The sequence below is a fragment of the Cupressus sempervirens genome, chromosome 7, assembly GCF_028749045.1.
Source record: "Cupressus sempervirens isolate cs-2001-9-10 chromosome 7, ASM2874904v1, whole genome shotgun sequence".
NCBI classification, from domain to species: Eukaryota; Viridiplantae; Streptophyta; class Pinopsida; order Cupressales; family Cupressaceae; genus Cupressus; species Cupressus sempervirens.
The window spans coordinates 94,051,751-94,067,486 of NC_143124.1; positions in this window are offsets into that span (position 1 = coordinate 94,051,751).

The window sequence follows — 15,736 nt, forward strand, 5'->3', positions numbered from 1 at the left end:
GTTTTGCATTCTGGTGACTTGTGCACATGCTTCTTACATTTGTGACATTTAACTTCAAATTTTGGTTTTGCATTCATTTGCTCTATGACCATGCTGATTAAAATTGTAGCATTTTCCATTGAATTTTGCTTTCCCATTGCTCCAACATTTGTTTGAAGTATGACCTATCTTACCACAATGATTGTAAGTAGGTTTTTGGTTCCTTTGAGATCCTTGCTTGGATGATTCTCCTTCTTCTGTATATCCAATTTCTGCTTTCCCCTTTTGTTTGAAGTGACTTTTTTCATTCAAGTGATTCCTGTTTGTATGGGATTTCAATATTCTTTCATTGGTTTTCCTTTTAATGTTTAGATCATTCTACAATATTTCAATATTTAGATCATTCTAAAATCTTTCAATCTCTGATCTTAGGTTCATGATTTCTTCATTTGCATTTGTGAGTTGATAAATAAAGTATGCTTGCTGAAGGGATAGGTGTTGAATTTTATTGTTCTTTCCTTCTATCTCTTCTCTTATCTTGTTTTTCTCTTCCATGACTTCACACAATCTCACTGACTGAATTTCTATTTCTCTTCTTTGTTTTCTTACTTCTTCTTGAAGAGTATTATTCTTTTCCAGTAGTTCTTTGATTGCTTCATCAGCTTCATCTGAATTTCTTGAGTAGATGTTTTCAATTCTTTCTTCAATATAGAGTGAATCATTCATCTAGATTGCAAGATCTTTTCTTCTTTTCAAGGATTGAGAGAGTTACTCTTTTTGTTTCTTGAGTTGTCCAATGGTCAATTTCAAATCTAGCTTCTCATTATCAATAGGCTTGTCAAGTATGAATACCTCCATTGCCTTTGATCTTTGCTCAAGTTGTTAAAATTTTCACTGAGAACCACAATGCACGGATACCAATTGTTAGAAATATTATGACAAGCTAAGTTACTAAGAGGGGAGGGGTGAATCAGTAACTTCTAAAAATTTTATCACTAGGTCCCTGATTAGCAATTAATTCTTTATGTGAATTCTAATCTAATTGCATGCATGAAAAATTAAAAATAATGAAAGAATACACAACACTTTAACACAATATTTGGTGACCCAGATACCTTCCAAATAGAATGTAAAATTGGGGTGGGTATGATACCCACAAGCTTTAGTACTTTAGTATAAAGTTGGCTTGTTAAGGCTTATAGTGATTAGTTCTGATTATTTTCCTTGTTAGGAGCAATAAGGACTACTAGGTCCACCTTTCAAAAGGATTTACAAACAATCAATGAAGTTTGCACTCAATAAAGAGATTTACATAAGATTGTTAGGTCTACCTTGTTAAAAGATTTGACTAATCCACTTATTAGAATGAAATAGTGGCTGATCTCTAATCTATAACTTGGTTTGTTGAATGAGATTCCTTTGAGTGTATAAATCACCTTGTTGTGATAGATGAATCTTTGCTGCTCCTTATACTACTATAGCCTTTGAAATTTTCTCTTCTACTCTTCTCTAATGATTACATTAATTTTCTTTGATTCTTTTGATGTGATACAATACATTACATATTTATCAATCCAACTACATAATTACAAAATTGGCCACAATACAAGTTTACACAAATATTATAAAGTAAGCCAAAGTGTAGAAACTCAGGCTTTGAAGATTGACTCAGTGAGGTTTTGATACTTGAAATCCATTGTCAATGCTTGGCATCATCATGCACTCGGTAGACATAGAAGGTTGGTCCATACTAATCACTTCCAAGTAGTCTGGTCTATACTAGTGGCTTGGTAAATACTATGAAACTCAACATATAAACTAAGTCACTTGATTCACACTACATAGCTCGGTAAACATGATCACCTCAAGCTTGGTATAAACTGAGTCTCTTGTTTAACATTGAGTAGCTTTGTCAAAACTAGACTCACATCACATCAACTACAAACTTAGTAAGCACTGCATAACTCAGTTTGCACTAGTAAACTTGACATACATTGAAATTCTTGGTTTACACTACCGTTCATCAACTTTATAGTAACTACTCAGTTGAAACTAAAATTTATCCATAGGACTTGGTAGCAACTATAGGATTTGGTAGCAACTAAAATGCTTGGTTAACATTGTTAACTATTAAATATGCTTTGTATGAACTCACAATCTAAATAAGTGTATGTCACTAATAACCAATATGATTGGAATGTCAACAATACCTAATGGATTACCCCTAGAGATCAAGAACAATCACCAGATGGATTTGATTCTAGGAGCTAGTTTTCTAAACAAGGAAGCACACAAAATGTCACAAAGTGAAGAGTTAAATAGACAAGTTTATGAGTTGTTACAAAAGGCATGAATTCAAGAAAGTCTGAGTCCATGTGCTGTACCAACAGTATTGGCATCAAAGAAGAATGGAAAATAGATTATGTGCATAGAGTCATGGGCTATCAAAAAGATCATAATCAAGTATAGATTTCCATTACCAAGGATGGATGATATTATGGACTGTTTGAGTAGAGCTATGTATTTAATAAAGATAGAGGTGATGAGTGGAAGATTGCTTTCAAGATAAGGGAAGGACTATATGAGAAATTAGTCATGCCTTTTGGGCTAACCAATGTACCAAGATCTTTCATGCGGCTCTTGGATGAGGTACTAAAGGGGTTTTTGGGCCAATTTTTCATTGTTTACCTAGATGATATATTTATCTTTAGTAAGACATTGGAGGAGAATTTGATGCATATTCAAAAGGTGTTTGATAAGTTGAGGGAAAAAAAGTTGTTGATAAATTTGAAGAAGTGTAGTTTTGTGAAGAAGGGGTTGGTGTACTTGGGATTTTTAGTCTTAGTAGAAGGTCACAAAAATGGACCCAAAGAAAGTGAAGGCTATCCTTGAATGACCTACCCCAAAGAGTGCTATAGAGGTAAGAACTTTTCATGGACTAGCTAGTTTTTATAGAAAGTTCATAAGAGGTTTTAGCAATATTTTTGAACCCTTAACTAAAAAAATAAGAGGGGATAGGAAAGAATTTAAGTGGACTATAGGAGAAGATAAAAGTTTTAATCTAGTCAAACAAATAGTTACAAAGAAACCTTTTTAGCATTTCTTGAATCTAACAAGGTTTTTCAAGTGGATTGTGATGCTAGTGGTACTGCAATAGGAGTGGCTTTGAGCCAAAAAGGTAGACCTATTGCTTATTTTAGTGATAAATTTAATGATGTCATAAGAAATTTTTTTTTTATGATATAGTTTTAGACATTGAAGAAGTGGAGACACTATCTTCTTCCTAAGGTGTTTTTTTTGTATACTAATCATCAAGCTTTGCAATATTTGAATAGTCAAGGAGAATTAAATGAAAGGCATTTGAAGTGGATTGAGTTTTCATAGAGTTATACATTTTTTTTGAAATAGAGGAGTGGAAAGTCTAACAGAGTTGCATATGCTCTTAGTAGAAGACAACTTTTGTTGGCAGAAATGTAGATTGAGGTGGTTGGATTAAAGGAACACTATAATATGTATCTAGAGGATCTTGATTTTTGTGAAACATGGAAGGCTTGTACAGAACCTATCACTCTTGACAAGAAAAAGTGGTTAGATTCCATAATCCAAGATGGTATCTTGTATAGAGGAAATTGTTGTCACAAAATTTTGCACCCATGTCCAAAGTTTTTACTTAAGGACAACCTTGTGAAACATGGAAACAACCTCCAAGTTGTGGGACTTGAATTGTGAGGTTGAGTCTCTGGAGAAGGCCGACTTCCTTTACTATCAGGGTGCACCTAACTACTCTTGGAGAGGAAAAGGGAGAAGGAATGCATGAAAGGAAATCTACCTATTCTAATCTAAGGGGGTGATGCACCAAAATAGCGTGTTCAAATCAATCTCTACCCATACATGCACTATTGAACCATCATGACACCAAAGATATACATATTCAGACTTGCTTTAATCTAAAAATCACATGTAGATCAAGAAACCAAAATGAATGACACAGGGAAAGAGAGGATTCACTTATATATCATTCAAAAGCCAAAAGAGATATAGTTATGTATATTGTAGATCTCTACAAAACACCAATGAGAGGCAAATAGTTCTTGCACTTTCACATTAATAGATGAATGAGATAAAGTGGAATGCCATACTGTTCAAAGGCAAAGGGAATTTAGGCATGAAATTATAGAGGAATATTAGAGGAGTCAGAGAAGAGTCGACCTTTTTAAAATCTAAAAAAAAAATCTTTATAGCTTAGGCATAACTGAGATATTTTCTAGCTGAAATTACTCTACAACCACTATCATTAAACCCTACAAAGAACAATCATGGAGATTTGAAGAAAATTTGATCTAAGCATAGATTCAGATGCAATGATATCTAATCTTGTTGAGACATGGCCCTAACAAGATGGAAACAATACCATTAAATAGTTCTGACCAGATAGATGGATCAACTAGAGAGGGATAGAGTGTTTTCCCACATTCACTGAGTTCAACATTTATCCAAGAGTGGTTGGCATTGATCACAAGGATAAGATCATGCAAAAAAACTCAAATCCCCCTATTTGTAGCCCATGAAATAGCATGATCAGTAGGTCAACCTAACTTTGTCACCAGGATGAGCCACATGGACCAACAATCTTCTTTTGTTTTGCCACTTTGCAGAGACTCCACATGGTTGACCATATCTTTCTAACTGACTGCACCACCTCCTCAAACTCTAATTGTGATGTAATTGCCAACCACTAGTCTTAACCATGCTACCTTCATATTAATTCCTTGGCTGAGCTTGCAAGGACACATGTCATTTAGGCACTTCCCCGCAATGTTTAACTTCTTCATACTTCCATATTTTAGGCAAGCACTGATCATCGATCTACACAAGATCAATGGTCGGGAAAGACTCTCCATTTACTATGCCTATCCACGAAAAACTGGGCCAACAAAATACTTTGACACCCGACTCAACCTGACCTGGCCCTAACTAGCATCACCGTGGCAAACAACTGGCACCACCAGGACATGAGACGGGAGGTGCATGCCCACATTATTTAACATCCCTACATCTTCATCTTGCAAGAAAGGGCTAGCCCTTGATCAACTTGAATCAGATGGTGGACATAACCCATACCTTCTAAGCTCACATGCATATCCTCAGTGATGTCACATGGACAGATGTCACCAGTGTGCTTGCCTTCATTGTTGGAAGCCCTAAAGAAGATAAAATGTGGGAAAGTGGGTGCCAATAGAACTGCCAACTCACCTTGCCACCTTGTCCACCCTATTTGTGGTGATGAAAGAAAATGGACCCACTGATCCAGGCATCACAAAGGGGCTTCCCCGCATTATGTAAAGGTAGTGCATTTTCAAAATGTGGGAAGGTGCCCATCATAGATTTGAACTAGATTTGATGGCATAGAAAGTTGCAGGCCTATGAAGCATATTTAGGAAATAAAGAAATACTATAAGGTTTTAATCATTTAATTTTTTCAATATTTCCCAAGCATTTAAATAAAAGGGGGGGGGGGGGGTGACCATTGGGCAGGTCGAGCATTCAAATTCAAATTTTGGTGGGGTGCAAAAATAGGCAACATTTTTGGCAACTCAGAGGGGATGCAAGCCAGCTATGCGCAAGATTAGTGGCCTTATGCATCCATTGGGCTATAGAGTCATAGAAAATTGTAGATCAGTGCATGGTGAAACCTTTACCCTACCTCTCTAGCAGAAAAACATTGAAAATCTTTGTCTCTACAACTTTACAAAACACATGTGCTCGTGCACTTCTTAGAAAGCTAGAAAACAATAGAAAGGAAACTACTCTAATATGTACAGGAAAATTCAAGCCCTTTCAGAAACATGGTTTGAGATAGATCCCATTGACTGGGATAGGTAAAATTTCACCACCAGGATTGCTTAATTGAAAAGCATTGGCCTGCTTGCAACTGACAATCAGATAGGGAACACTCCATAGTGCATCAAATTTTGAGTGCCTCCCTAGTTTTTTTTTTTCTGCATCCCATTTCAAAACCAAATCGCCTTCTCTAAAGGTTCTGACCTTGGCCCTTTTATCAAAGCTCCTTTTTACCTGCTACTGATGTGTCTCTAGGGTCTACATGGCCTGACCTCTTTTCTTGTCTAGCTCCATCAACTCTGCCATTCTTACTGTCATGGCATCACCTTCAATTAACTCCAACTGATGAGCTAGTTCTAGGGATGGGAATTCTAATCAAATTGGAATCCTTGCTTCTCTACCATATACCAACATAAGTGGTGAATTCCCTATGGACCTCTTGGGTGTTATTTTGTTAGCCCACAGTACAATCCTCAACTTTTGATGCCAACACCTCTGGTTATCCTCTATAGTTCTTTTCATAATCCTAATTAGGTTTTTGTTGGAGGATTCAACCAAACCATTTCCCTGAGGATAGTAGTTTTAGGATGTGCTCAAATAGATATTATGGTCAACTGCCCATGCACAAATCTGAGCTCCAACAAAATATTTTGCATTATCTAAAATAATGGTTGAAGGGGTACCAAACCTAGTCAAAATTCCATCTAGGAACTCAACAACTGAAGACTTTGTGGCATCCTTTAATGAAATTCCCTCTATCGACCTAGTGAAGTAGTCTATAGCAAATAAAATCCATTTGTGACCAAAACTAGAAGGAGGATTGATAGGGCCTATGAAATCCATTCCCCATTGAGCAAAGGGTTGGTCTGCCTGAATGGGATGAAGAGGAAAAGCTACAAGCTTTTGCTTACTAGAAAAGAAGGCACATTTTTCACACTTCCTCACATATCTATAAAAATCATGGAATAGGGATGGCCAATAGTAACCAACCCTCATGACCTTTATTGCAGTGACCACCATCAGGACCATCATGAAGCTCTCTGATCATTCTTTCAGCTTGGTCTATGTCAATGCATCTTAATAGGGCTCCATTAAAATCTTTCCTAAAAAGGATACCATCAACTATGACATAAGAAATTGACTATAATCTATACTATCTCCTTTTAGTTCTATCTAACCCTTGAGTATATCCATTTCCTAATAGAAAATTCCTCATGTCATCCATCTAGTTCCTTGGGCCATCATTTCTTGTCTCTTGTTGTTCTATTAGTATCATAGCGATTTCCTCATTAGGTTCCTAATATGATATCATATGTTTACACAAACCCTTCCCTCTTACCAACTTGGTGATCTGGATGTCAACATCATATTCCATTACTTTAGTAATCCAATTAAATCTCTTATCACTAATATCTTTGCTCAAAAGGAAATCCTTCACACTTGCATGAGGTACTAACAAATGGATCTTATTATGAGATAGGAGGTGTTTAAATTTCTTTAAAGCTCTAATGACCACAAGGGTTTTCTTTTCTACATAGCTATATTTGTCTTCATACTCTTTAAGCCCTTTACTAAAGAAGGCTATGGGATACTCTTCATCTTTATTATTTGTTTGAATCAAGATAGCAAAAAGACTTGACTCACCACCTAGGGTATAAAGGATGAAATCCTTTTCAAAGTTTGGATTAATGAGAGTAGGGGCTGAGGCTATGGCTACCTTGATCTCTTCAAAACTTACTTCCCTTCCTTGGTCCATGCAAAGGTAATACTTTTCTTGAGCATAGTTGTAAAGGGTTTTACCATGGTAGCAAGATTAGGGATAAATCTTCTCACAAAATTTATCCTACCAAGGAAACTTTGCAGCCCCTTCTTATCTTTAGGAAGAGGAAGAGCAAGTATTTCTTTCATTCTTTCTGGATCAATGGTCAAACCATCCTCAGATATAATGCGTCCCAATAGTTTTCCTTGATTGGTAGAAAAGACACACTTGCTTGGGTTAAGGGATACCCCAAACTCTCTACATCTTAGATGATCAAAATGATCTTCTACATTCTTTGAGTATACTATAATATCATCAAGGTAAACTAATACAAACTTTACATTCACCTTTTTGAAGGCCATCTCCATTGCTTTTTGAAATGTAACACCTACATTGGTTAGCCCAAATGGCATCTTACAATAAGCATAGGTACCCCACTTGGTGGTAAATGTAGTCTTGTACCTATCAGACTCTTTGACCAACACTTGATTGTAGCTTACTTGTGCAGGGGAAATCAACATCAGGCCAGCCCCTGACCCATTCTTACTCCTTGATCCATCAAAGTATAGACTCCACATCCCACTCACATCTTCTTTAGCCTCCACAAGGTTGGGAACTAGAGAATCCTTCTCTAATATACAATATGCGATAAGGCTTGTCTCAAGGGTTTCTGACATAGGATCAAATTGATATGTGTTAGCCCATTCATCTAGGAGAAAATCAGGTATCTTTGCTAGGGAAGTAGTAGGCTCATTCCATTTCTAGGATAGTGCAATTCATGTTGATGAGATTAGGGGTGTAGGATTTGGTATGATGGAGGGCTAGAGGCTCTACTTTGATTGAAGCTTTGGCCCCATATCTTTTCCTAAAAAACATATATGACCAATTAGAACATATGTAACCACCTATTTGGGCAGTGAAATCTCTTGACAGATAGATGGCAAAATGTGGCTTTACTTCAGCAATAGATATATCTTGAGTTATAGTAAAATGAGGGCATGCATGTAGGGCCATTTCCACATTCCTAAGGATCCCTACAATCTTGACAGTACTATCATCCAACTGTAACACATCCCCAACAATGGGTTCATATTACATTTCCAAAGCGTTAGCAACACACCTAGGCATCACTGATTACTAGCCCCTAAATCGATCATGAAATTGTGGACTAGTTTATCCCCTATAATTAGAGAAACATAAAATGGAGGGGGTCTAACCTTTTTACTTGTTTCTTCCTCCCCTGATGGTTGTACTAGTCTTGTGGCACTTTCCATGCTAGTTGGTTGATCCTTTGGTTCAATATTTTCCAATTCTTGTTGTAGCAACCTCTTTTGCATGGGTATAGTAGCAACATCATCTGACATGGAGATATTTACATTTTTCTTCCTCATTTTTTCTACCACACTAAATGGTGTAGTAGGTGCTTTGGCAGAAACCTTGGGAGCTACATTCGTAGGAGGTTGAGATGGAACAACCTGAGGGTCACTTACATCCTTTCTGCCATTATTTTGCCTCTGCTTCTGAAGGGTATTTGATTGATCATGAGGTATTACATTTGAAGTTGAGGCCTGATTGGGAGGAGGAGGGGTAGCATCTTCAATAGCTCTTCTTTTTCTCCTAGTGTTGTGAGCAATGGAATCCTAGTTTACATTACAATGTTCCTCCACCTGATGATTCATAAAAGAGCAATCACCTCATCCTTGCATATATGAGGCCTCTTTAAATTGGTCCCCTTTGTATGATTGTCCTACTACAAGCTCCTAGATGGTCAAATCCAAATAAGATTCAGCCTTGTGACACATGCAACGAGCATAGGAGTAGTTACAAGAGGGACAAAAATCTTGATCTTGGGCCATGTTGTTTTGAGGAACTATGGCCCTACTTTGGTTTTCATTTGAGGTTGAAGCATGACTACTCTACCTATTCTAATCAAAAGAATTATTCCCATAATTATGATTCGGAGGCCTACCACTATTTAGATTTTGATGTTGCAATTGATGAGCCTTACTACCTTGAGTTTTCTATCTTTCTAAAGTCACCACCCTGTACCTTACTTTTTGCATCATAGAGAAACTATCCTCCAACTTCTTCTCTTGGCCCTGTAATCTCTTATCTATGTTCAACATCATAGATTGCATCATCTCCTTGATCTCATCTATTCCATTTGAAGATGTGGAAGATTGAGGAACTAGGGCAAGGGATTGTGATGTGGAAGTTGTGGGAAGAGGAGCTATTGGTAGTTAGTGATTTGGAACATCAGGAAACAAAGGCATGTGAGGCCTCAAAGCTAGCTTACCTCCTTGTATTAGGATTTTCTCTAATCTTATTTCTATGTCATAAGCATTAGGTAAGGTATCTCCTCCCATAGTTTGGATTGTAGTGGCAATGTCACTATCAAAAGCTTTTAGGTAATGCAAGAAGGCATTACTAGGGGTAGGTTTTATTGAAGTAGGTATTCTATCCCATTTCTTTTGAGATTTGTAGTTGAAATTAGTCATACATTCATGGAGGGCTCTTTTTATAATAATCAACTATTCTAAAAGTGACAAATGGCCACTTTTGTCCTCAAAGTGCTTACATAGTCCCGCTCCTAATCCATCCCAATCTGTTATAGAACCATGAGCCAAACCTCTATACCATTGTAGTGTTTTTTCTTTCAAGGATGATGCTAGAAGCCTAACTGCAACATCATCTTCTATAATACCATGGATATTATAGATATTTGCAAATTCTTGAATGTGTTCTGTGGGAGATATAGAAGTTTCACCAATAAATTTTGGTATACTTTCGAGTGCAGCTATTGGTATGTCATGTCTTTGGGCCAATAAAAGAGGACTTCCACCATTAAAGGTGGCAAAAGTATGGGCTCTAGGTTGTGCCATATAGACAAGTGATCTATTGATATGTGCTAATGGCACTTTAGGCTGAGATCTAATAGTAGGAGAAGTAGAGATAGATCTTGTAGGTGTATTTGTTACTATTGCACTCCTAACTGGTGATAAAGATACTCTAGCCTTCCTTCTTCTAGGATTTGAAAATGAAAGCACTTGGTACTGAAATTTACCTCTAGAATAAGCCCTTTTTTTAGCTTTGGGCATGAATTACTACAACTTTGGTCTAGAACCAGATGTATTCAAAGCTAAGAATTGCCAAGTACTTGAAGAATGAAATTGCCAGTACTATCTCCTCGGTATTAATCTTGAAATCTTCCTTTTGACACCAGTAGACTTGAAATTTTCTGAATATGATCCCATTGGGCATGCCAAAAACTGTTGTCACAAAAGTTTGCACGCACATCCAAAGTTTTCACCTAAGGACAACCTTGTGAAACAAGGAAAAAAACTCCAAGCTATGGGACTTGAATTGTGAGGTTGAGTATCTGGAGAAGGCCGACTTCCTTTACTATTAGGGTGCACCTAACTACTCTTGGAGAGGAAAAGGGAGAAGGAATGCATGAAAGAAAATCTACCTATTCTAATCTACGGGGGTGATGCACCAAAATAGTGTGTTCAAACCAATCTCTGACCATACATGTACTATTGAACCATCATGACACCAAAAGATATACACATTCAGACTTGCTTTAATCTAACAATCACATGCAGATCAAAAAATTGAAATGAATGACATAGGGAAAGAGAGGATTCACTTATATATCATTCACAAGCCAAAAGAGATATAGTTATGTAGATTGCAGATCTCTAAAAAACACTAATGAGATGCAAATAGTTCTTGCACTTTCACATTAATGGCTAAAGGAGATAAAGTGAAATGCCATACAGTTCATAGGCAAAGGGAATTTACACATGAAATTATAGAGCAATATCAGAGAAGTCAGAGAAGAGTCGACCTTTTCAAAATCTACAAAAAAATTTCTTTATAGCTCAGGCATAACTAAGATATTTTCCAACTAAAATTACTCTACAATCACTGCCATTAAACCCTACAAAGAATAATCATGGAGATCTAAAGAAAATCTAATCTAAGCATAGATTCAAATGCAATGATATCTAATCTTTTTGAGATGGGGCCCTGAGATGATGAAAATGGCACCATTAAATAGTTTTGACTAGCTAGATGGATCAACTAGGGAGGGATAGAGTGTTTTATCGCATTCACTGAGTTCAACATTTATCCAAGAGTGGTTGGCATTGATCACAAGGATTAGATCATGCAACAAAACTCAAATTCCCCTATTTCTAGCCTGTGAATCAACATTATTAGTAGGTCAACCTAACTCTATCATTAGGATGAGCTAGGTGGACCAACAATCTTCTTTTGTTTTGCCACTTTGCAGAGACTCCACATGGTTGACCATATCTTTGGAATCAATTGTGCCACCTCCTCAAACCATAACCGCAATGTAACCACCAACTACCAACCTTAACCAAACTACCTTCATGTTAATACCTTGGCCAGGCCCATAAGGACACATGTCATTTAGGTGCTTCCCTGCAATGTTTAACTTACTCATACTTCCATATTGTGGGCAAGTGCTGATCATTGATATGCACAACATCAATGGTTAAGAAAGACTCTCCATTTATTGTGCCTATCCATGAAAAATTGGGCCCACAAAACACTTCAACATCCAACTTAGCCTAATTTGGCCCCAATTGGCATGACCTTAGCAAACAACTGGCACCACCAGGACATGCGGCAATGAGGCACATGCCCACATTAATTAACATCCCTACATCTTCATCTTGTGGGCAATCGCCAGCCCTTGATTAGCTTTTATCAGATGGTGGAAATAACTTGTACCTTCTAAACTTGCATGCATATCCTCTATGACATCACATGGACACGTGTCACTAGGGTGCTTGCCTGCATTGTTAGAAGTTCTGATAGAAGATAAAATGTGTGAAAGTGGGCACCAATAGAATTGCCAACTCACCCTGCCACCTTGTCCACCCTATCTATAGTGGCAAAAGAAAATGGACCCACCGATCCATGCATCACAAAGGGGCTTCCACACATTAAATAAAGGTAGTGCATTTTCAAAATGTGGGAAGGCACCCACCATAGATCTGAAACAGATTTGATGGTGCAGAAAGTTGCAGGCCCGAAAAGCATATTTAGGAAATAAAGAAATACTATAAGGTTTTAATCATTTTTTTTTTTTGATATTTCCCATGCATTTAAATTTAAAAAGGGGGGGGGGGTGATTGTTGGGCAGGTCAACCATTCGAATTCAAATTTTGGTAGGGGGCAAAAATAGGCAATAGAAGCTATTTGTGCATTTGAAGAAGTATAATGAGAATCTTATCAAGGAGAAGTATAGTGAAGGATTGGATGGACACTTTGGTAGAGATAAAACCATTTCTTCAAATGGTTTTTTTTAACTATTATTGGCCACATCTGTAGCAAGATGTGAAGAAGTTTGTATAGAGTTGTCGAGTATGTCAAATGGAAAAAAGGAGTGAAGTAGAATACAAGGCTATATCAACTATTACTTATACCAAAGAAGTCACACGAGGATGTCAGCATGCATTTTTTTCTTTGATTACTAAGAACTCAAAGAGGGCATGATTTTATTTTTGTGTTAGTTTATAGATTTTCATTCCCTGCAAGAAGACTAGTGATGTTGTTCATGTGATAAAGTTATTTTTCAAAGTATTGGTATGACTACATGGTCTACCAAGAGTATAGTATCAAATCAAGATATCAAAATTTTTGGGTATTTTTGGTGTATGGAAGAAATTGAAGACATATTTGAAATTCAATTCATCACATCATCCATAAACTGATGGGCATACAAAAGGTTTGAATCATAGTGTGGAAAAATTGTCGAGATGCTTGGTTGGAGATAAACCAAAAGGATGGGATGTGATTTTACTACAGTCAGAATTTGCAAATAATAATTTTGTCAATAGGAGTACTAGTAAATCACCATTACAAGTTTTATATGGGAGTAGTCCTAGAAGTGCTTATGAATTGAGGCAATTGGACAAAGGAGAGATAAGTAGTGCTGAAGCAAAAGATTTTGCTAAATATTTGGAGAACATCCATGAGGAGGTAAGGAATCACATTATAAAGATGAATATACACTATAAAGTTAAGGTATATGAGAAAAGGAGGTATAAGGAATTTTAGATTGGAGATGAAGTCATGGTTCATTTGACAAAAGAGTCTTTTCTAGTGGGTACATATAATAAGCTAAAAATGAAGAAGTTTGGATTGTGCAAGAGAGTGAAAAGGCATGACTCTCAAAATTCCTATGAAGTGGAGTTGCCTCCTAAATTGAATATTTCACTAGTATTGAAAATTTCAATTTTGATAGAGTATTTTGAAGGAGGTGACATGGACAAATTTGCAAAAGCATAGTGGAGTATTCCAGCAGCTAGTTTGGCTATAAAGGAGATTGAGGAGATACTTGATAGTCATCCTAGAAAAGGTACACAATTTTTTTATATAAAGAATACCTGGTAAAATGGAATGGGATGCTAGTAGAGGATTCATCACAGATAGCAAGGGAGGAGGTTAACTGTCATGTCCCCTTTTCAAATAATTAAAAAAATAATAATCTTTGCTAAGGCAGGCAGGCCCAAGAAAGTGAAGTTTCGGAAAAAGGGGGTTAATCTTTGGAAACTGTTGGACTAATAAATGAAAATTATTATTAAAATATGTTTCATTAACCTCTCTTGTATGTGAGTTACGATTAAGCCCTCTTTTAAGGGGTTTGGAGGCATTTTGGGCTGATTCCAAAACTTGATTTTTGCTCATTCTTTGTTATTCTTCAGAGGCTGCCAAACATGTGGAGAAGGAGACCCAAGAATGGGAGTTTTTAGGTTTCTAGGAAGGCTAAGGATGGGAGTTTGAAGCCATTCCATGTGCATGCTCATACAGAGTTTGCCTTTGTGCTGAACAGTGCATATTTGTGGGTTTTGGGTGTGTTTTTTGTATGAGTTTGGTGTTTTCAGTTGAGTATTTCATATCAGTTTGGGTTACTACTATATTTCAGCTGAATATATGTATTGGGATGTGATTAAACTTCTGAGATAGATTATTAGTGTTTTTGTGGTGTTTCCGGGCATTTTTGTGTTAATTTTGGGAGCCCAATAAGCATAGTTTTTTCCCTACATTTGTGAACTGTTGTGTAATGGCTATACAGATCTAGAAATTTCATTTTGTAAGCTGTTATACTGCTGAAATTTCTGTAAAAATTTCCATTTTCAGATTTATTAATAATAGGTGAAGCTGTGAAGCTTTTGGCACTGTTTCTGGCATACCCGATTTGGGGTTTCTTGAGAAATTTGGTGGATCTTTGTGATATTAGTTGTTTGACCTTAAAGATCTGATTAGAGGTTTGAAATATCATATAGGACCAAAAAAGGGACATTAAATTAACCATATTGGTTTTCCTCTAAACACTTGAGATGTGACAGGGTCACTTCTCAAATTATTGTGGGTGTTTAATGTTGGAGCATCCTGGGTTTAAGAGGAATTTTGTATCACCCAAAAATATTTCCTTTTAGTTGTTTCAATATGGGTTGTCTTAATGTAGATTTATTGTCTATGGAGGCTTGCTACTTAGTAAGTTAGTCATATAGGCTTAGAATGTTCTAATTTCAGAGGTGAAGGTTCATTTTAGATATACCAACTTGTTAATGAAGTTTCATGGCTAGATTATATATATTTGTGAAGTTATTGAATATTTTTTGTTTGTAATTTTGGTATTAAAACTTCAACTCAATTTTGAAGGCCTCAAAGGCCATCGATGAGGTTTAAAAACTAGATAGATGGCTACTTGTGCCATCCAAGTTTGTAGATCAGGAGATGAGGTTTGTGAAAAGTGGTTATAATATCCAATCAAAACAACCATTTGAGAGTTACGACAACCAAAAGTTGGGCTACCTAATTTTTTAAAAATAAATGTAAAAGGTCCTTTGGATAACTCTAATTTTATTGTTAGGTTCTATCAGCCCTAGGTATTAAGTTTGAGTGTCTAGAACTTTCTCGGGTGGCATAAAATTGCCTATTCAAGAAAGACCCAAACATTGGCTAGGGAAGCTTTAGGTGATAGTTCACAGCTTTGTCTCACAAATTATTGTAATGAAGGTGCCCATGTAGGCTAGCATATTATAATTCTAAATTCTTTAATTCTACATTTGTGACAATAATAAGAAGCCCATATTTTGTTCTCATAGTTTTCTA